Source organism: Pseudorca crassidens, chromosome 2 (assembly GCF_039906515.1).
Source record: "Pseudorca crassidens isolate mPseCra1 chromosome 2, mPseCra1.hap1, whole genome shotgun sequence".
Taxonomy (NCBI): Eukaryota; Metazoa; Chordata; class Mammalia; order Artiodactyla; family Delphinidae; genus Pseudorca; species Pseudorca crassidens.
This window is the reverse complement of record NC_090297.1, coordinates 144,899,782-144,923,016: the sequence shown is the minus strand read 5'-3', so window position 1 is coordinate 144,923,016 and position 23,235 is coordinate 144,899,782. Positions and strand designations below refer to the sequence as shown.

At 49.2% G+C, this 23,235-nt stretch overlaps 1 long non-coding RNA gene across 1 annotated transcript; it reads left to right on the top strand.

Annotated features, from left to right (window-relative positions):
* The first annotated feature begins 8,586 nt into the window (after positions 1–8,586).
* Positions 8,587–16,524, top strand: LOC137211976 (uncharacterized). The gene is made up of 3 exons (XR_010937304.1): positions 8,587–8,800; positions 9,484–9,699; positions 16,334–16,524. It is a non-coding gene; the product is annotated as an uncharacterized lncRNA (long non-coding RNA).
* The last annotated feature ends 6,711 nt before the right edge of the window (positions 16,525–23,235 follow it).

Below are 23,235 nucleotides of genomic sequence, written 5' to 3'. Positions count from 1 at the left end.
GGGTGGTAGATTAGATGAGATACGGTGAGCAACCCTATGTAGGGGAAGTCGGGAGGACAACTCCTGGCTTGAGTGACCAGATGGATGGCGGTGTCCTCCACTGCAGGAGACGATGCTGAAGGGGGAGCAGGTTGGGGTGGGGGATACTGAGAGCATGATGAGCCCACAGGCCTATGGGGGGACTGGCCAGTGGGCAGTTGGATGCAGAGTCTCAACAGAGTAGTCTAGGCTGGAGCCAGAGAACTGGAAGTAGGTGGTGACAGAAGCCAGGTGTGGGGATGAATGTGCCCCAAGAGTGGCAGAGAAGGGAGCCTGGAGGTTATACTGGGCTGTAAAGGAAGAAAAGTCAGCAAAAGGGACCAAGAAACATGACCAAAGGGGTAGAAGGCAATATGGAAATAATCTCTAACCCAGGTTCCAATAGAGGAGATCGTTTTAAGAATGTGGGAGTGGTCCACGGGGCCGGATGTTGCAAAAAGAGCACAGAAAGGATGGGCAGAAATGAAAACTGGATTTGGAGAGCACAGGTGACCTCCCTGAGAGCATTTGCAAGTCGAGTGGGGCAGAGACCAGCCTGCGGGGGTTGCCGCTGGACCAGATGGGGAGGGCGGGCAACACAGTGTGTGTGTGTGGACAGCCCCGCACAGCCTTCCAGAGCAGCTGCGGGCCCGGCCTTTCTGTTTGTTTGCACCTTGGTCCTGTGCCCCTGGAGAATGAGTGACCTCTCCCCGAGGCATTTCCACCCTCATTGTCACCACTCCCATGATACCAGCCTGCAGCTGACGTCACGTAACACACTCATGACATGTCACCCAGAGGAGCGAGTGGTTCCTCACAGCCAACGCCTGCCCCAGGTTCCCAGCTGCTGCCAGCCACTGCCAGCACGGTGGCCACGGCGACCTGAATGCAACCCACGGAGACCTTGGGAGAGGCTGCGTTTGCTTAGTGAGGAGGGTTTGGAAAGAAATCAGAGGAGGAACTTTCATTTCGACTTTTAGGAGGCAGAACTCAAAGACAGCGGCTCGGGCCTGTTCCACTATAGGGACCGCCACGAGCTCCCAGGTGCCTCCCATCAGCAGCCGACTTGAGTCTGGATTCAGTCCACAAGAGCCCCGCGCCCTTTGTGTTGCTTTTCTGCGCTAATCCTTTAACAAAGCCCAGCTAGAGGGTCACCTCCGGGCTGCTGGCTTTCGTTAGGGAGGACACCCCGGGGCAGAGGCAGAAAGGAAAGCCTGCAGCGACAGCCTGTTACGGTGACCAGTGACCAGTCACTGAGCTCAGGTCCAGCACCCGGTAAGCCTGTCTCGCTCCATCTCACACATGCCCATGGGGAATTTACAGATGGGGAACTGGAGACACAAAGATGTTAAGTAACTGACTCAGGGTGCTGAGTGGCAGATCCAAACTGAAGGCCCGATGGCGTCCAGTACGGGATCCAGGATCGTGACGGCTAGTTTGTGTGACTTAACTGGTCTCATCTAAGGGGGAGAGGATTTTCAACAGCAATGGCAACCACCCAATGTCTACTTTAGGTTCTGTTTTAACAGCTGCGCCTCGAGGCCTGGCATCTGCCTGCTGATCAGGCTTCCCCACCCTCACTGGACCCCAGAGAGCTCAGCTACTGCAACCGTTAGACACCGCGGCGAGAGGGGCTCTGAGCTTCTGCTCCCGAATCATCCGGACCTGAGGTGGATGCCCAGCCTGGCACACAAGCTGGGTGAGACCACGGCAGGGACCCTGTAGAGGGGGGGAGATGGTGCCAACCTCCCAGGGCTTCACTGAGGGTTGAATGCAGTAATGTATGTAGTGTCTGCCCCTCTGCAGATGCCCCAGACAGGGTGGCTATTAGGGTCTTTAGTGCAGTTCTCTCACTGGGTGGAACCCTGGAGGACGGCCCAATCCCTAGACTTTCTGCCGACTGCCAAGGCTTCCTGAGGGGCATTTTATCCAACCTGGCCACCCTGGCCAGCATGGCTAAGGGCAAACACTTCCTCCGCTGGCCTGGCTCATTCCCTTTGCTTCTGTTCTCTCTGCCTGTACGTGGCATCCTGCCTCGGGTGGGTTCTCAAGCCTGCATTCGAGGGTATTCGAGCACATATCTCTCAAGACAAGGCAAGGGGAGCAAAGCCAAGACATGGCTGTTTTGGGGGTGTTTTAAAATCCACTCCCCCATTGATGAGCAGGTGCAAACAGCCCCCAGGTGCCTGCCAGCCTTCTTTTTCTGCTCTTACCTTCTCTCTCTCCCTTGTTTCCTTCTCTTCCCATCCTCAGCTACCCATACAGGGCAGAGAGGGTATCTGAGGAGAGGAGAGGCCCTGGTCCTCGGCCCTTCAGACCTTATTCCCTCCCCCACAAGCCTCGAGTTCCAGAACTGGCTTCACTCAGGTTTGGGACATGATGCAGAGACCTCACTCTTCCTCTCTTCTTTTTCAGGAAACATCTGGAAGCTCCGCTGGGGAGATCTGTCCCATGGCCTCTAGTGAACTTCAGACTCCTGCACATTCTGCCAGAGTTCTTTGTTTGTTGAATATTATGAGAAATCATATATATATATATATGGGAGACATATATATATCTGTCTCCCAAACACATAGCTTGAACCCAAAGCACAATGTTGTTAGTTAAATCTCTTACTTAAGAGAACTCAACACCTGAAATCAGAATTCACCACACACAGTAACTGGGAAGGGGATGATTGGAGACACAAACCACTCATCACTTTATAAAAGAATTTGCTACTGATTATTTTAAATACCAATCTTCCCGAGTCCTCCTAAAACACGGTTTAAGTAGAAAATGTTCTTTGCACTTTTGTTTTTCTGGAGCAATGTTGTCGTGCATAGAGACCTAATGTGAGCAGGTCTTGGCAACTGTCAAACGTACAGCTCTTCAGGTTCAGGCCAGGCTGTTGCATTATCACGTTGCCGCCCTCACACTGCCCCTGACCCTGGGCAGCAGCAGAGGGCTGTCCTGGAGCATCTGGTGAGCTGAGGGCACAGGTGTACCCGGCCTGATGGATGTGGCCCGTGGAGCCGGGAATGATAACAGCCACTCTTCTGTGCCAGGCACTGTGCCCTTCACTCTTCACCACGTACCCATAACTGGAGTGTCAGTTTATTCGCATTTTTCAGGAAAGAAAACCGAGGCTCAGGATGGTGAAGCCTAAGGTTTCAGGCCACTATAACAGTTCTCATCTGAAAAAGAGAAAGCAGAAATGTGCCCACCCACCCTACAGATTCTTAGAGGTCTGGCTCACGAGTCTCTGAGGAAGCTCCCTCATCCCAGCCCCTCCACTCCGGACCACCTAGAAACCATAGGCTCCTGCAAGGACTCTGGTCGGAACTAGTGCCTGCAGGGGGACAAGTCAGGGGTCAGCAAGACCCCTGGCTCGGTGGGCGTGCTCATCACCCTGGATGGCTGTATACCAAGGGTAGGCATTTCTGCACCCAGAGGGAAGGATACAGGTGGGGACGAGGGTTGGTCTTTTTGTTTTTGTTTTTGTTTTTTGCAGTACGCAGGCCTCTCACTGTTGTGGCCTCTCCCGTTGCGGAGCACAGGCTCCGGACGCGCATGCTCAGCGGCCGTGGCTCACTGGCCCAGCCGCTCCGTGGCATGTGGGATCCTCCCGGACCGGGGCACGAACCCACGTCCCCTGCATCGGCAGGCAGACTCTCAACCACTGCGCCACCAGGGAAGCCCCGAGGGTTGTTTTTATAAATGAAAAGTCTGCAGCCTTCTCACAGCCTCACCACAGAAAAAGGGAAGCCAGACAGAAACTGAACAACTGGGCCACAGCAAGCCCTGCCCAGCAGGGAGCTGGTGAGACAGGGAGGACCTGCCCTGGGCACACAAGGCTGGGGCAGGATGAGGCTGTGCAGCGTCACCCGTTCACCCGGGGACCACATTAATGTGAGACGTTAACAATGGGGGAAACTGGGTGTGGGATATGTGAGAACTCTGTGCTAGCATTACAACTTTTCTACTAACTGAAAACTCTTCAGAAGGAGAAGACTTATTAAAAAAAAAAAAAAAGTCAGCCTGATCTCTAAGCTCTGCGAACTGAGAATTTCGTTCTCCTTTACCAAGTGTGGATTTCTAACACATCTTTTCAAGTAGCTTGGCAGCATCTTGAAGCTTTCAGTTACTAACTGTGTGCCAGTGACAAGTGCTTCCTTAAAGGAGGCCCATCAGGGGTCCTGCCAGGCGCCTTCTCCAGCAGCCTGTGAAACTGTGACACTAACAGTGACAATAATGTAGCTACCCTTCTGGGGCATTGACTGCGTATCAGCCGAGGCACAAGGCACCACAACCTGAAGACCAGATACTGTAATAATCTCTGTTTACAGATGAGGAAACCAAGGGTCCAGGGGTTAAGTAATTTGCCAAGTTCAGACCACTAGAAAATGCCAGAACTGACCTTGGCTTTGTTTCTGCCCGACTCCAAAGTCCGTATCCTAACCACTGCTAAAGAAATAAAGCGACACTTATTTTAATATATTTTCTAATTAAGAAGCCTCTCCCTACCCCAGCCCAGAGTATACTGTATTCCAAACCCACACACTCTGAGTTCAAGGAATCTAAACCCATGGGCCAGGGTATGGCTGCATTCCCCAAAACACTGTGTGTAGACCATGTGTGAGAGCCTTCCTGGAGCAGCCTCCAGGCTTTCCCAGGCTCTATCAAATATTGGTGAAGTCCTGTGTCTCCAGGAGCCCCTAAGGGCCCTCATGCCGCCATCAGCCCTGTGAGGGGAAGAGGACCAGCGTGACACTGTCATGCTTGTGGGGGACACTGTCCCCCTTCCTACCCAAATTACAGGGCACATGGCAGGGTGGAGACAGGACCAAATCCAGACCAGGGCTGCAGTCATCAGACTGCTGCACTGCGTGACATTCTCCAGAAGCCACCTGGGCAGGGACGCCGGGGCGACTTCTGTGCAGGGCCAGGTCACCTGCCGTGGGCATGCGGGGAAGAAAGTGGCCTGTAAGATTTAGATATAGGCATTTAATACAAATATACCAGCACATGCTTGGACATGATTTTTAATGGTCTTGTATCTTCTGACCACCGAGATGAAATGGCATCACGGAAAATCAACGCCCATGGGAGGGAGGAGTTGAGGCAGGTACCCAGGCTCCTGGGTGTGCAGGCCGGCAAATGATAGCACCATCCACGGAGAGAAGGAGGAGGGAGGGGCAGCTCTGGGGAGGAGCTCATGCCAACCCAGACGTGGAGCCTCTGAAGTGCCTGTGGCCCTTACACTGGGGATTCTGACACAGGCAGATAGATGATCCGGGAAGGAGATGCATAGAGATATGGGGTCAGCAACAGGTAAATGGTAGTGGCAGCCACAGATGTGGGTGTAGATGAGGTGGCCGGGAGGGTGGGGCAGAGTGCAGGGCAGAGCGAGGTGAGCGCAGGGTCACAGGTGGGCAGACACCAGCCACGCAGTGCGTGTGGTGACAGAACTCTCTATCTTCATGACCTTGCAAGCCCCAGTTCTGACGAATCCGAAACCAGCCAGATTCTGCCTACAGTCACTAAGTTAGGCATGGTGTCTGGAATTGAAAGTAGTTCCCCAATACATTGTTTTATGTAATTATTGGCTGCTGCCTTCATTAAGATCTACTGATCAAAGCGTTAAAACTGAGTTTATTGAGCCTGATTGAAAGAAAGAAAATTAGAATATAGAAGAGACTTAGAGATGCCCTCCTTCCCCGCAGTACAATCACCACACACAGCGCAGTGATGGGCCTTGGGAGGAAGTGAGGGGGCGGTAGGAATGCTGGCAGCAAGGCAGGAGAAAAGGCCCAGAAGCAGCAGCGAGCCGTGTGGGGTGACACTGCAGCAGCTCAGCCTGGCCCAAGTGGGTCCATGTCCGGAAGTGACCTTCTTTCCTTCCTGCACCACACAAAAGAGGTGGCAGAGAGGCGGCAGTGTTGAAATTTGCACGCTACACGGGAAGCACCAGAAAGGGAAGTCTGCAAGGGGAGCATCAGCCTTCTTGTTCCTCTGGCCACTCTTTTTTTTTTTTTTTTTTTTTTTGCGGTACGCGGGCCTCTACCGCCGTGGAGCACAGGCTCCGGACGCGCAGGCTCAGCGGCCATGGCTCACGGGCCCAGCCACTCCGCGGCATGTGGGATCCTCCCGGACCGGGGCACGAACCCATGTCCCCTGCATCGGCAGGCGGACCCCCAACCACCGCGCCACCAGGGAAGCCCTCCTCTGGCCACTCTTGCTCTTGCCGGTAGTGTAGTGGGCTGGGCTCAGGGAGGCAGCCTCCCAGGGGAGAGCTGGGTCCTGGCAGCACCTGGGGGATGGGGCTTGCACCCTGGCCCCCACCAGGCCCTCCGCCTTGTCTGCCAATCCCAGGGAGCAGGTGCAGCTGCTCTGCTGGTGTGGTCTGAAGCCCACTGCCCTGGGGACAAGCACCTTGGCCCACCTCCTCAGCAGGTCTTCTCATGGTCTTACTTTCACACTGCCTGCAGCATATTTTCCTTACAGACTTAAAAGTCATGTCAACAGACCACCTCCAGAAACTAAAGAAAAGGACCTACTTTTGGAAATTGTGCCTGGAAGCCCAACTGCTAAATATACCTCTGTTATAAGTTGAAATATGTCCCCCCCAGAAAAGCTACGTTGAAGTCCTAACTCCTGGTACTTCGGAATGTGACCTTCCTTGGAAATAGAGTCCATAATTGTGGATGTAATTAGTTAAGACAAGGTCATTTCAGTGGGCCCTGATCCAATATGACTGGTGTCCTTATTAAAAGGGGGAATTGGGAGACAGACAGGCACACAGGGAGAATGCCAAGTGAGGATGAAGACAGAGAAATGTGATGCTTCTACAAGCCAAGTCACATCAGAGATGCCTGCAGGGCTTCCCTGGTGGCGCAGTGGTTGAGAGTCTGCCTGCCGATGCAGGGGACACGGGTTCGTGCCCCGGTCCGGGAAGATCCCACATGCCGCGGAGCGGCTGGGCCCGTGAGCCATGGCCGCTGAGCCTGCGTGTCCGGAGCCTGTGCTCCGCAACGGGAGAGGCCACAACAGTGAGAGGCCCGCGTACCGCAAAAAAAAAACTATATATATATGCCTGCAAACCACCGGCAGCCAGGAGAGGGGATGGAACAGATTCTCCCCTCAGGCCGTAGAAGGAACTGGCCCTGCCCACAACTGGATCTCAGACTTCTGGCCTCCGGAGCTGTGAGACAGTAAATTTCTGTTGCTTAAGCCGTCCAGTTTGTGATACTTGTAACAGCAGCCCTAGCAGGCAAGCACACCTCTGCCCAGATTACTGCGTGGTCAGGCCACCAGGCCCCACCTCTCACACCTGTGAAAAGGTGACTCCTTTTGAGAAGGAAAGGAGGGAGCTGAGTGTCCCAGAACAGAATCTTCTGGCTTCTCTATTCAAGTTTCTATTCCAGATTCTCAACAAGTCACACTCGGCCCTCTCCAGGGCCTGTCCATGACTCTGCATTTGGTCGTTCACGTCTTCATTCATCCATTGTCCATCTGTTTATTCCTTCAGCATGTCTTTCTTGCCCACATCCTGTGTGCAAACTGCTGTTCTAGATGTTTGGCAACAGTGGGGAACGAGGCAGACAAAAGACCTGTCCTCACGGCACTTTCATACGGTCAGAGGACAAGACATTAGTCAAACAGTGCTGAAATCAGGGTTAGTTCTGACAGTGGTAAGAGCTGCAATGACAGAAACAGCAATTAGCTGGGGTCTTGTTGTCCCAGCTAACCATGACCCTGACCCCCACCTGTTTCCACCAATGGAAGACAAGCATGGCTCAGTTATAGATAAGCAACCTCGTAGTGCTCTGAAGGGTCTTGCCGATCGTGAAAGGCTGTGTGTCTTGCATCCAGACAGGGATGTTAGTTTGTGTCTGCCCCATCCCTACAGCCGGGTATTTTGGGAGAGGTGCTTTCTAGCCAAGGTGGCAGGGACACATAACTCCTGCAGTGGCTGGATTTCCTAGATAAAGACCATGAGGTGACAACACCACAGGGTTGTGAGAGACTCGGGTGGTCTCTGCTGGAGGTTGGGGGCCCTAAGTGTAGTTCAGGGCAGTGCAACTCGAAGGGTCACTCCCGGGACCACTAGTGCCGCTGGCCCCAGATCTACTGAATCAGGACCTCTGGCGTGGGGACCTCAGGAGTTGCCACATGCTCCCCAAAGACGAGAAACACTGGTATCAGGTACAAGCATGGCAGTTCGGACAAATGGAGTCCAGCGTGAGAACTGGCTCTCTGCTTTCTGAGGTTTAGTTCTCCTATCTTATAAGGGCATAAAAATAGCATAACTTCCGGTACCGACTTCTAAAGTTATGCAGAGGGTATTAACTAGTGCATGTAAGTGCCTGGGACCTGGCACGAGTACAGTAAACAGCAGCTAGTTTTTCTTTCATTATGATGTTGTTCTCCTGTCTGCATATGGAGAGCAGGCCTACCTACCCTAGCTTTGGAGCATTGGGAGTTGGTCAAAAACCTCAGCGTGACCCGAGGAGGCCTCTCTTGAACAGGCTGTCTGGCTGGCCAGGTGCTTTTTGCCACCCAGCAGGACTGGTGAGTCTGCTTAGCTCACTGTCTTGTGACCCTGAGGGCTTATAGGCAAGAGTTGTCAGGAATCTGGCCTCGACTTGCTCTAGGAAGTATGGCCTCAGATAAGGCTACACACGCATGCTGTCATCACGAGACCAGACAGTGCAAAATCAGTGCCTGGTGCAGGATCTGAAGAAGGAAGGCTGTGGGCACTGGAGGAAGAGTGGATGCAGGAGGGCGAGGTGATAAATAGGTGTGTGTGAAAGGGGAGGGAGCCATGGATTTCCCGGGAGGAGCCAGACACCAGGCAGGGTGGGAGCACAGTCTTGGTGTTCATGTTGCCTCTTTGACTTTTGGTTAGGGCCCTTTAAGCACCTCTGTTCAGCTACCCAGGGAGTAGGAGGTTGCTTAAAGCTGTAATAAAGCCCTGTGCTTGAACCAGCTCTGCCACTGCTCGAGACAGCTGCCCTGAGCAGTTAAGAAGAAAACCACGGGAGATGTATGCACACACTGAGCTAATTCCCGGAATGTGCATGTCCTGCCCCGCCCCACTCTTCTGCCGGGAACTTTTAACTGGGTAATGCTGGAGGGGCCCCCCATGGCATTAAGACTCCCAGGGCTGGCTGCACGGTGCAACTGGGCAGAGACCGGCCAGCCTCCTCTGGCACAGGGCGGGAGGTGGGGCGCACACACCTCTTCAGAGGACGGAGGCCAAACAAGGCTCTTCCTCAGCTCCTTCCAAGGATTCCCTGGGAGGTAATCTGGTCGCTGGGCCACCATGCCAAGGTGACCCTGCCCCAGAGGGGGAGCCACAGCCCAGTTTGAAGTCCTTGCCTGCTAGGACACAACCCTGGAGCGGCTGGGATGTGGCGGCCTCACCTGCATGCACAGGTGGCACCTTCCTGGTCTGTTCCTGACTTAGGTTTCCCTCTGCAGTGGGCTTCCCGACCCTAATCCCACCCCAAGCCCTGCAGAGATAACCAACAAGGCTCTGGCATATTCCATGGTGTGCTCTCCTGCCACCCCACCCCACCCAGTGAGGCTCACAAAATGGGGTGAGAAGGCTAACACCCCAGCAAAAGATATGCCAGGCCAGGGGCAAATCAGAGAGAGAGAAAAACCGTCATCTATTCCTGTTGACCTTACATTCAGGTATGTATTTTTGCCAATGATCCCGATTTTTATGACATGATTTATATGTCTTTTTGTTATCTGGATTCTTGAAAAACCACCTAAAATTGTTGATGAAAGACATCTTTTTTAGTGGTAGTCCACTCCTTATTTCAAAGCGGGTGAAATATAACTATGGGAAGAAAATGATCGCCAAGGCAGGGCACAGTCATGTCTAAGGTACATGGAGAGTGCTGGGGTCTTGGTGAGTTGGCCACTGTGCCCCTTCAGCTTCGGTCCCTCTCTCCCTGCCCCCCTCTTCCCCTAGTCCCTGCCCACAGAAGAGGGTCCGATGCTCCTTTGCTCCTCCGGGAGCCCTACAGAGGCGAGGGAAGAAGGTGCCCCACCTCCTGTTAGCCCTACCCCTGCCTCCATTAAACAAGGCTTCTTGTCACACCTGTCCTCACGCAGCCTCCTGCGGCCCTCCCTGCCCAGCTCGTCCCAGGGTCTGCCATCCTGAGGCTCCCAGACCTTCTGGCTCTCTCCCCTCCCCACACAGGGCTCTTTCCTCTCTGTCTTCCTCTGTCTGACCCAAAGGCCCCAGCATCCTGTTGCATCTGATGCCGTCTTCCACTGAAAGCCCTACGTGGACTGCCCACTCCTGCTGGTAATTACCCCCAAGCCTGAATCTGCAGTCATGCCCACATCCCTGTGATGGCCTGGAAAGCCTCGGGGCTTCAGGCTTTTTGTGTGTCGCTTCTGTTCTGAGTGGCAGTTAAGCACAGTGCCGGATGCCGGCGCCTGCCCACGTGGGTGTGGGTCTGACACTTACTGTGTGCCCTTGGGCACATCTTCTCGCCTATTTTTGTGGTTGTTATTTTAATTGTGGTAAAACACACATAACTTAAAATTGACCATTTAAACCTTTTTTTTTTTTTTTTTGCGGTACGCGGGCCTCTCACTGTTGTGGCCTCTCCCGTTGTGGAGCACAGGCTCCGGATGCGCAGGCTCCGGATGCTCAGGCTCAGCGGCCATGGCTCACGGGCCCAGCCGCTCCGCGGCATGTGGGTTCTTCCCGGGCCAGGGCACGAACCTGTGTCCCCTGCATCGGCAGGCGGACTCTCAGCCACTGCGCCACCAGGGAAGCCCCATTTAAGCCATTTTTAAGCGTACAGTTCAGCAGCATTAAGTACATTCACATTGTTGTGCAAATCACCACCACTCATCTCCAGAATTCTTTTTGTCCTGCCAAACTGAAACTCTGGGAAATTCTGTCACATGTACCACATGAATGCACCTTGAGGACATTGTGCTAGGTGAAGTAAGCCAGTTACAAAAGGACAAATGCTGTATGATTCCACTTATATGGGGGTCACTAGAGTAGTCAAATCCATACAGACAGAAAGTGGAACGGTGGGTGCCAGGGGCTGGGCAGAGGGGGAAGTGGGGGGCTGTTGTTTCATGGGTACAGAGTTTCAGTTTTGCAAAATGAAAAGAGTTTTAGAGGTGGATGAACAGCAATGTGAATGTACTTAAACACTATCGAGCTGTACATTTTAAAAAATGGCCAAGATGGTAAATTTTATGCTGTGTGTAATTTACCACAATGAAAAAATCTTAAACTTAAAAAAAAAAAAACCCAAAGCTGGAAACTCTGTACACCCCTCCCCTCTTTCTGCCTGAGCTTCCTCGTTTGTAAAATAGGAATCATCATGCTGCCCAGCTAATAGGGTTGTCATAAGGATTTGCTGGGTAATATATATAAAGGTTTCACATCGTGCCTGGCCGTCTGAGTGCGCTCGTGTCAGCTATTATCATTATTAATGTTTCAGGTTGAGCAGGGCAGGAAGGGGATGAATCCAAAGATCTATTTTTCAGAGAAAGGGGACGGAGATGGCAGGATGACATGGTGGAGGTGTGTTTTGGGGGAGGGGAGTCTATTCTGGGACGTTGGGAATAGGCCCCTCAAGAAGGAGGAATTCCTCAAGGCTTGTTCACCTGAACATCTGGGTCCCAGCAGAACTACCAACGTCTCCCAGTTATGTAGGCTCTAATCATTTTAAGCTTATGCACAGCAGGCTGGAATTTCTGAGGCTTTTACCTAGCAAAAGGGTGAGCTGAATTCAGTTTTGGTACAAACCAGATAAGCCGAGTGCAAGAGAGTTTTCTGAATTTCTTAACAGAATAAACGACCTCCAAGTCCTTCGGCAGGCCTTTCTGGGAATACGGTGGCAAATTGTCTCACCTTCGAGTTGAGTAGATAGATCCTCATAGCAATTTTAAAACATGTATTCATTTTAAAAGAATTACGACAATGTAAAATGTAATGACATTTAATAAACAACTCTACTGACGGGAAAAAAAAATCACACCCTTGTGAATCCAGGAAGTATAGTCCCCAATTATATTGGGGTCCTACCCCAGGGAATCCTTGGTCCTGGACTCTGCCCCCCACGCTGTCCCCCCTCTGTGACTGCAGGATGGCAACTGAGCAGAGTCCCCCAGTGTTGTGGAAAGATCCAGCTGCAGATGGGCAGCAAAGTCTAATGAGGGGTTTTACAGCACCTGCTGGCCCAAATGTTTTCTGACATTTGTATTAACTCTCTTGGGCTCTCGCTCCAAGGCCTCTAATGACCTCATTTCCCCTAACTTTCCCCTCTGGCCGGCCTCAGGCAAGCACAGCTGTCTCCTGATGGAGGGACTGGCAAGTGGGGACCACAGCCTGCTGCTCTTACACCCAGTGTCCAGGGTGTGAGCGTGGATGCGGTGGGCTTGCATGGCTGCCTAAGAGTAAGAGCTGCGGGACCCCTCAGCACCTCACCCCTTCCCGCTGCCCTCCATCCTCAGGCAGTGGCTGCAGCAGTAATGCTGGGAGCGCTGGAGACATCGGTTTTTCTTCTTTCTTCTTTTATAGCTTTTTGAGGCTTAATCGACATACAATAAACTGCACCTATTTAAAGTATGCACTTTGATAAGTGTGACATATGTAAACCCCATGAAACCATGAGATAATGAACATATCCACCCTCCCCTCCAATTTCCCCCGTCTCCCTCCATACCTCCCTAATCCCCCCCAGGCAGCCATTGATCTGCTTTTTGTCACTATAAATTCATTTCATTTTATAAAATTTTACATAAATGGAATGGTACATTATATACTTTTTTTTGGTCCAGATTCTTTTCGCTCAGCTTAATTATTTTGTGATTCATTCATTGTTGCATATATCACTGGCTCGTTCCTTTTTGTAGCCGAGTAGTAGTCCATTGTATAAACACCATAATTTGTCCACCTAACTGATGATGGGCATTTGTGTACAGGTCTTTGTGTGGACATATGCTTTCATTTCTTTTGGGTAAATGGCTAGGAGTGGAAGAGCTGTATCACATAAAAGGTACATGTTTATTTAAGAAACTGTCTCACTGTTTTCCAAATTGGTTGTACCATTTTACATCCCCACCAGCAGTGCATGTGAATTCCAGTTGCTCTGCATTCTTGCCAGCCTTTGGCACTGAAGGTCTTTTTTTTTTTAAATATATTTATTTATTTATTTATTGGCTGCATTTGGTCTTTGTTGCTGCGCGCAGGCTTTCTCTAGTTGCAGCGAGCGGGGTCTACGCTTCATTGAAGTGCATGGGCTTCTCATTGCGGTGGCTTCTTTTGTTGCACAGCTCGGGCTCTAGGCGCACGGGCTTCAGTGGTTGTGGCGCGCGGGCTCCAGTAGTTGTGGCTCACGGGCTTAGCTGCTCCGCGGCATGTGGGATCTTCCCGGACCAGGGATCGAACTCATGTCCCCTGCATTGGCAGGCAGATTCTTATCCACTGTGCCACTTATTTTTTAATTAAAAAAAATTTTTGGCCACACTGTGCAGCATGCAGGATCTTATTTCCCCAACCAGGGTTCGAATCCGTGCCCCCTGCAGTGGAAGCGCAGAGTCTTAACCACTGGACAGCCAAGGAAGTCCTGGCACTGAAGGTCTTTAATCACAGACATTCTAATAAGTGTACTTTGTGGTTTTGATTTCCACTTCCCTAACTAAAGATTTTGAGCATCTTTTCATATGCTTATTTGCCATCTGTATATCTTCTTTAGTGGAGTGTCTATTTTTAACATTGGGTTGTTTGTGTCTTTATTATTGAGTTTGGAGAATTTTTAAAAATATAATTTAAACATGAGTCTTTTCTCAAATATATGCACTGCAGTCTGTGACTCGTCTTTTAATTCTCTTAATGGCGTCTTACGAAAAGTACAAAATTTTGATTCTAAGAAGTCTAGTTTATCAATTTTTAATTTTACGGATCACGCTCTGGTGTCATGTCTAAGAAATCCTTGCTTAACAGAAGGTCACAAAGGCTTTTTCTTATGAGTTCTTCCAGATATTTTATAGATTTGGTTTTACATTTAGGTTTATGATCCATTTTGAGTTAATTTTTATATATGCTAAAAGGTATGAAACCAAATTTACTTATTTGCATATGTATATCCAATTTTCCCAGCACCACTTGTTCAAAGGCTATTTTTGCTCAACTGAATTGCCTTTGCACCTTTGCAGAATATTACTTATGCATTGGATTCTAGGACTGCCTAATGAAGTACCACAAACTTCATGGCTTAATACAACAGAAATTTAACTCTCTCCCAGTTCTGGAGGTCAGAAGTCCAAAACCAAGGTATTGGCAGGCAGCACTCCCTCTGGAGGCTCTAGGGGAGAATCCTCTCTTGCCTCTTCCAGCTTCTGGTGGCTCCAGACATTCCTTGGTTTGTGGCAGCGTAACTCCAATCTCTGCTTCTGTCTTTACCTGGCCTTCTCCCCAAGTATCTCTGTGTCTTCCCTTCTTCTTATAAGGATAACTGTCATTGCGTTTAGGGCCAATCCTTAATCCAGAATGATCTCATCTTAAGATCCGTAACTTAATTACGTCTGCACAGACCCTTTTCCCAAATAAGGTCACAGTCACAAGTTCCAGGTAGACATATGATTTTCATGGAGGGGGACAGGAGTCACCGCAATACTGGCATCTAAGTAAGTGTGGCTCTATTTGGTTACTATAGCTTTATAGTAAATCTTTTTTGGGGGGCTGCGTTGGGTCTTCATTGCTGCACGTGGGCTTTCTCTAGTTGCTGTGAGCGGGGGCTACTCTTCGTTGCAGTGCGCTGGCTTCTCATTGCAGTGGCTTCTCTTGTTGCTGAGCACAGGCTCTAGGTGCACGGACTTCAGTAATTGCGGTGCATTGGCTCAGTGGTTGTGGTACACAGATTTAGTTGCTCCATGGCATGTGGGATCTTCCCAGACCAGGGATCGAACCTGTGTTCCCCTGCATTGGCAAGCAGATTCTTAACCACTGCGCCACCAGGGAAGTCCTATAATAAGTCTTGAAATCAAGTAGTGTTAGTCCTCCAACTTTGTTCTTTTTCAAAGTCCTTTTGGCTATTCTAGGTCCTTTGTATTTTCATGTGAATTTTGGAATCAGCCTGTCAGTTTCTACAAAAAAGGACTAGTGGGATTTTGGGGAGATTGTGTTGAATCTATTTGGGGAGAATTAACAGCTTAACAACATTGAGTCTTCCAAAGTATAACCAAAGTATATCTCTCCATTTATTTAGATCTTCTTTAATTTCCCCCAGCAATGTTTTATAGTTTTTAACATACAGGTCTTTCTCGTCTATTGTCATGTTTATCCCTATTTCATATTTTTTGATGCTATTGAAAAGGATATTGTTATTTTAATTTCAATTCTGTTTGTTCACTGACAGTGTGTAGAAATCCAATTGATTTGTGGATATTTACCTGTATCTTACAATCTTACTAGACTCACTTATTAGTTTTAGTGACTTTTTTATAGAGTCAGTCAGATTTTCTTCATAGATGATCATATCATCTGAGCGTAAAAACAGTTTTACTTCTTCCTCTCCAGTTTGGATTTCTTTTCTTTGCCTTATGCATTGGTTGGAAACTCCAATGCAATGTTGGTAAAAGTAGTGAGCGTGGACATTCTGCTGTGTACCTGATCTCAGGGGGAAAGTATTCAGTCTTTCACTACTAAGTATGATGTTAGTTATAGGTACGGTGACCAACTGTCCCAGATTTCCCAGAACTGAGGGATTTCCTGGGGTGTACCACTTTCAGTGCTAAAACTGGGGTAGCCCCAGGCAAACTAGGACAATTGATCACCTAATTGTGGGGTCAGTTTCAACGATTTTTTCTCCTTATCATAGGTTGTATTTTCCTATTTCTTTACACGAGTGGTAATTTTGTTTTGGATGCCAGACATGGGGAGTTTTACTTTGATGGGTGCTAGATATTTTTGTATTCATATAAATGCCCTTGAACTTGTTGCAGGATGCAGCAGTTTTATCCTTTCAGGTCTTTAAGATTTGTTAGGTGAGATGAAAGCAGTATTTAGTCTAGCGCTAATTGTTTTTCACTACTGAAGCAAGACCCTTCTGAGTAATCTCCCCATAAATTATGAATTTCTTCCCTGGGTAATTTGATAGTTTCAGACTTGACTGAAGTTGACCTCTACTGTACCCTATTTGGAGAATATGTATTAAATAACACCATCTCAGAGAAATGGGAGATAGAATTTGGAGACTAAGATATACCCTTAGAAATAAGATTGAAATAAAACTCTGAGGATTTAGGTGACATTATTCTGAATGTTTTGGCTTACTTACAGATTTCTGCATTGCCTTTCCTGAAATCAGCTTCAGAAGGTCCTTATCAAGATCTGTTACCTCGAAGTTTATTCTACCAAAACCTTGAAAAGAAAGACACATCCTTAATGCTACAATACCTGAGACAGAAGTATAAATGTGGGAATATTACTCTGTACTTTGTAGTAATGGGGATGGAAACTGGGAAAATAAAATAAAAAATATAAAGTCAAAAAAAATTATGAATTTTTCCAGTCTGGTGGGAGTAGGAAGTATTCCCGGCCCTATGTGAGCTCTGGGCACTCTTTCCTTCATCTTTTTGGGTGGTTATTTCCCCAGCCACGGGTAGTTGCCTTACACACATATGCTGATCTGCGCTCTGCTGAAAATTTGATTTCCAGGGTTTTCTCTGTGTAACTCTCTCCTCTTAGATACTCTCTTGTATGTACTATAGCTGCCTGGGTCTCCCCAGACCCCCAGCTCCTTCTCCCCATTCATAAATACTGCTGGATTCCACCTCGGTTCCCCTTCCCTGCACTGTGGCTTAGACATTCTCTCAAGGCTGTAAACTGGGGCATCTCTTGGGTATCACTGACCTTTGTTGCCTGATGTCTGGTGTCTTAGAAGCCTCATTTCCTATGTCCCTCCATCAGGCTAGGAGCTCCCAGGAGGTGTTATGCTTGCTCTTATCAGGCTGGGTGCTGCTCAAGCACAGGTAAGACCTGAGCCTCCTTCTTCCTCTTTATCCTTTCTTCAAAGCATATTTAAGTCCATCACATTTTACTGCCTGGTTATTCTCCCCCAAATACCCGTTTGCTTTCATGTGTCACAAATTCTGCTTCAATCCCTTCAGATTGCCCTTTCTTGCCTTGATTGTTCCTGAGGCCACACATCCTCCAGGAAGTCTTCCTGGATGGAGTGAGAGAGATGATGCATCTCCTTGCCACACCATCTGCCCATGAGTTTATGAATCCTTTTTCCCTTGTTTACCGTTGTCACAGCAGCTCCTCAGAACTCCCATCCCCAATCTGCACACCTTCAAAGGGTGCCCTGCACTTGCATTCCCCTAGAGTCGTGCAACACTCAGCCCTAAGGAAGGGTTTGAAAGTAGACACTCCATGGGCTTCCTCATTTCTAATCTCCAATCACATCATCGCTCTGCTTGGAATGCTCTTCTGCACATTCTCCTGTCGAAATTCTACTCAAGTCCCAGTTAAATGGGGCCTCAGTGAAACCATCCCGGGTCCCACAAGGTGTGGTAGTGACTTCTTTCTCTGCCCTCTCATGATCTCATCAGAGTCTGCCTTTGAACACCGCTGGTTGTGTCCGGGCCTTTCTCCCTGACTAGAGTGTGCCTTTCATGAAGACAGGGGCCATGAAATACTCATTTCTGTATTCCTGGCTCTTAATACAGGGCCTGGCCTGGCAGGAGCTCAGTGATTGAGGAGTAAATGACCAGATGAACTGAGGTCAAGTGGAAGCTGCAGACAGCAGACATCCTCAGCCCTTCCGGGAAAGTCTCGGGTGTAGCAAATCAGAGTTCTTTAGGGGCTCAAGGCAGGCTGAGGAGGGGGGCACTTTGGGCCATTAGGGTACATGGGTCAGCTCCGGGCAAAGCCAGGGGAGTGGCAAGACTCAGTTCAACATCCAGCCCGCCGTGTTGACATCATCATGTTGCTGGACATTAAAACCTTGTAGAGGAATGCTCAGTGAGTTTGTGAAAGAGGACACCCACCACGTTCACCTGCACATGGTTGTGTGTGTATAGGGACCACTTAGGCAAACGCAGGAATTACCACACAAGGTCACATCCACATGTAAATGTGCAGATGTGCACTTGGATTGCCAGGCGTGTAGAGATGCACGCGAGGCTTACACGAACACACACACACACACACAGGCTCAGCAGTCTTTGAGAGCCCACGAAACACAGCGAGTGTGATCACAGTTGTTAAAGGGCAGGGAAGTGAGAGCCCGGAGCATGGGCTGTCTCCTGACAACCAAAGCCAAAGGATGCTTGGAGGGGCTGAACACTGAATGCCTTCTTTTCCTCTTTTCCAGAAAGTAGTCTGGGACTTTAGCTAGACCCTTGCAGCTTTGCCCCCGTAAGGAAACACAGCGTCTGATGCTCAGCAGCTGGAAAGAGCAAGGGTGTGTTTGTGTGTGTGTGTGTGTGTGTGTGTGTGTGTGTCCTCTGCCCAGGAGCTCCCCAAGGGCAGGGAGCGTGTCTTCTACAATGAGGCTGAGCCTGTCTTGAGGGAAGACCCTGCCTCCCTTGGGCTCCTCCCAAGGGAACGGGCATTGCTTCCTCCTCACCTTCCCACATCTGGAGGGCCCCGGAGCAGTGGTTCTGAGCTGGGTTTCTCAGTGACTTGTTGCACACTCTCCCCTACAGATCTTGGGAAATCCTGGCTGCCGAGGCCCCAGCGAGCCACCAACCTTCGGGAGTCAATCACTGGAGGCCTGGGCAGTGATTCTGTTCAGTCCCCGCTGCAGGGCCCCCAGGGCCGGTGCGCTCAGGTGTCCTGGCAGATCGGAATCGCTAGGGAGTTGTAGAGAACCTGAGGTCTCCTCCATAATTTACATCCTTGCTCCTCCCTGGACAGGATCACATGGCCCCGGACAAAGTGGGTGAACACTATGCCGGGGGAACCTGATCTCCTAGGTCAGGTAACAACAACAAGACGAACAATGCAAGGATTACCCTGAACTCTGGCCAGAGCTCAGGGAGATCCGGAGCCGGAGCCGGCAGGAGGCCAGTGACCTGACAGGGCCACTTAAGCTCAGCAGTGGCCTTTCACTTGCCGGGGGTGGAGGGTAATTAGGGAACAGGAAGCTGAATGCTCTGGGAGCCTTAGGAGAAAGAAGGCGGCTCTGTTTTGCCCAACCTCGCTAGCCTGTGGGGCTGCTGAATGAGGTTACTCCGGTGTGCGTGCCTCACTCCCCACCCTGTCTCTGCTGTTGACCAAACTGGAGTGTCTGCTGATCGTGCCTGTTCCTTGTTCTCTACCTGTGCTCCGGGCTCATCCCCTCCCCGTGTCCCATGCGTTGGTTCTCCTGAATCCGCACCCTTCTCTCTCCACTGGCTCCATTCCCTCAATGTATAAACACACCTGGGACTTGGGTATCTTAAATTCCCCTTTGTCCCTCCAGTCACCAGCCCCCTTCTCTCCTTCCCTTCTTGGATCAGCCACTGGAAAGAGACTGAGGGCAACACGCCCTCCACGCTGCACCCTGACCACATTCCACTTGTCTCCACCTGCTCCACTGACACAGAGACACCCCCATGATTTATATACCCACAAACTCTCCTGGGCACCTGAATGTTCCACAGGCAGACTCTGAACTTGTTATTCATTCATCAAACGTTTGTAAAATACTTTCTTTGTGACAGACATTGAGCAATAAGGTGAGTACAATGAGGGTTAAAGAGCTTATTTGATGGTAAACCAACCCTTACTGATCTGATTATTAAGGAATGTAACTGAAATCTGCCCAGAATGTTATGAGAACCCAGGGAAGTGCATCAAACTGGGAGGGGAGGAGCAACTGGTCATAGTAGTCTTTCTGGAGGAATTGGGTTGGAACTGAGTTTTAAATGATGTATAAGAAGTGGGTAGAAGAAATTGGGATTCTGGCTGCAGGACTCTTTCAATTTTAAGTGACAGGACTAACTTAAGCAAACCAGGACTATATAACTTGGCCAACCAGGTGAAGTGGCTTCAGAGCCTCAAAACTAGAACCACCATATGACCCAGCAATCCCACCACTGGGCATATACACTGAGAACACCATAATTCAAAAAGCGTCATGTACCACAATGTTCATTGCAGCACTATTCACAATAGTCAGGACATGGAAGCAACCTAAGTGTCCATCGACAGATGAATGGATAAAGAAGATGTGGCACATATATACAGTGGAATATTACTCAGCCATAAAAAGAAACGAAGTCAAGTTACTTGTAGTGAGGTGGATGGACCTAGGGTCTGTCATACAGAGTGAAGCAAGTCAGAAAGAGAAAAACAAATACTGTATGCTAACGCATATATATGGAATCTAAAAAAAAAAAAAAAATGGTACTGATGAACCTAGTGGCAGGGCAGGAATAAAGAGGTCGACATAGAAAATGGACTTCAGGACATGGGGTGGGAGGGCGAAGCTGGGGCGAAGTGAGAGTAGCATCGACATGTATACACTACGGAATGTAAAATAGTTGGCTGGTGGGAAGCAGCAACATAGCACAGGGAGATCGGCTCAGTGCCTTGCAATGACCTAGAGGGGTGGGATAGGGAGGGTGGGAGGGGGACGCAAGAGGGAGGGGATATGGGGACATGGGTATGCATATGGCTGATTCGCTTTGTTGTGCAACAGATACTAACACAGTACTGTGAAGCAATTTTACTCCCATAAAGATGTATTAAAAAAAAAAAAAGCCTTCAGATCTGCTGCTCTTCTTGTCTCTCCCTCTATGTTGGACTCATTCTCTCCTAACCAGTTAAGCTTCCTCTGTGTTTCAGTGGGCAGAAGGAGCATGGCCACAGGAAGTTCCAGGCTTACATCACTTCAGTTTGTTGGCCCCACAAGAAAGAGAAAACTATCCCAGCACCCATATATGAAATCCCAGAGAAGGGCTCTGATTAGTCCAGATTGGGTCATGTGCCAATCCTGGACCAATCACTGAGGGCTGGAGTACTATGATTGATGAGGCCTGGATCTCCTGCCCAATCCTGGGGCTGGGGAGCAGGATACTGTGATTGGTAGCTCCATCAGGGCCACACAGAAAGAGACAGGGGAGGCAAGCCAAAGGAGGGGATACTGAAAACACAAAAACAACAATATTCGTAATAGAGAACTTTCTAAACAGAGAGAATCGCATGTACAAACCTATACAACAGCCATGGAATGTGCCTCGGAATTACTAGTAGTTTCCTATAGCTGGATCTAAGGATGAACTTGGATGAGTGGCAAGAAATAAACCTAGAGAAGAAGAAAGAATTTGGGGGGCCATATGTGCTGAACAACAGAGTTTAAATATTATCCTAAAAGCTATGGAGAACCTTGGGGAAATATTATATCATGTATTTATATGATCAGATTCTTATATTTGGGAAAAAATCCTCTTGGCCCTAAAACTGTTCTTTTCTTCCTTATTTCAGTTAATGCCATCCCCATCTTGCCAGTTCCATGAGCTGAAATCTGGGGAACTTGGGGCTGTCTGTCTCCCTCAGCCAAGTTCTCCCTGGATCCCCTCCACATTACCCATTCCTTTCCATTCTATGACACTGTCTTAGTTCAGGCCCAGGTCTGTTCTGGCAAAGACTACTATGGTGGGCCCTGCTAACTTAGACCAAGGCATCCACTCTTCCACTCTTCCAGGGAGGTTTCTGTGACCCAGCCCAGGCTGGGTTAGACCTAGTTCTCTCTGCTTCCATCCATAGTACACACCCTGCTCATAGCAGTCATCTCTGCATTGTAACTGTGCACCATCTGGCTCTGACCATATGCTCTGTGTACATAGGCTCTGTGGATGCCTCAGGAGCATGACCCTGTTTTTCATTTCTTACCCCAGCTGCGCTGATGGTGTCCAATACACTACAGACACTGGGTAAATATTTGTTGATCAATGAAAAGACAAATGAATAAATGAATCCCACCTCCTGCCACTAAGGCAAATGTAAACGCACCCATAACTGAAAACAAAACAAAACAAAAAACATTCTAAGGCTTTAGTGAGGCTCTTGAAACAATGGTGTTTTCCCCCTGAATTTCCAGTGCTCATGCTCTGTTTTCTCTATCCTTCCAGCTCCTCTTTTCACTTTCCCTCTCTCTATGGAACCGTGGACAGGGAATGTTGCCTGTAAACCAAGAAGGTTGCCCGTCATCTCAGTTCTACAAGAATCAAGCCTTTAGCCACTGCAGCCACCCACCGACCACATGCCGTTAAGGGAATTCAGGATGTAGAAAAGCAGGACGCATTCTGTGCTTTGGATGCTGGCCCTAGATAGTTAAGATGCAAATCTAAGGAATAATTTCAAATGATCCCAGATTCTTGCCTCTTCCCGTGCATAGAAAAGTATTAAAATCATTAATTCGAGATGTCTGTTCTTTGTGATGAGCAATAATCTTTAGGTGTTCAACTACATGTTTGTTTGTTTGTTTTCCAGCAAAGAAACTCCTCTGTATCCTGGCTCCTCGCTTACCACTTCAGAGCAGTTCCTCAGAGCTATCTGAGAGGCTGTAGTCTCCTGGGCTATAGTCCTCAGCAGGTCCCCAAATAAAACTTAACTCACAACTTTTAGGTCGTGCGTTTTTCTTCAGTTGACAGAACTTTCTATCTTGTCTATCACTGCACACTGAAGTCTGCTCTGTGTGTGTGTGTGTGTGTATACAGGAAATGCTTTGTAACAAATCCCCCCAACCATTAGTGGCTTAAAATATTACACACGCATTATCTCAGAGTATCTGTGTGTCAGGAATCTGGGCACAGCTGAGCTGGGCCCTCTGTTTCAGGGAGTGTCACCCAGCTGTAACTAGGTTTCTGGGGCCTGATCCACTTCCGAGCTCCCTTACATGGGTGGTGGCAGGGTTCAGTCCCTTGCTGGCTACTGGCTGGGGGCCACCCTCAGTTCCTTGCCAGGTCAGCCTCTCCACCATGGCAGCTGGTTTCATCAAAGTCAGCAAAAGACAGAGTCAGCTACATAATTTTTTGTAACCTAATCACAGATGTGACATTCCATCACCTTTGCTGTGTTGTATTTGTCAGAAGCAAGTTACTAGGTTCAGCTCATACTCAAGGGAAGGTTGTGAGTACCAGGGGATGGAATCATTGGGGACCATCTTAGGAGTCTGCCTGTCACAGGGTGTAGCCATTAAAATCATGAAACTGTTTGAATGTCACCTTTGCTCTTTCATACTGAATAAA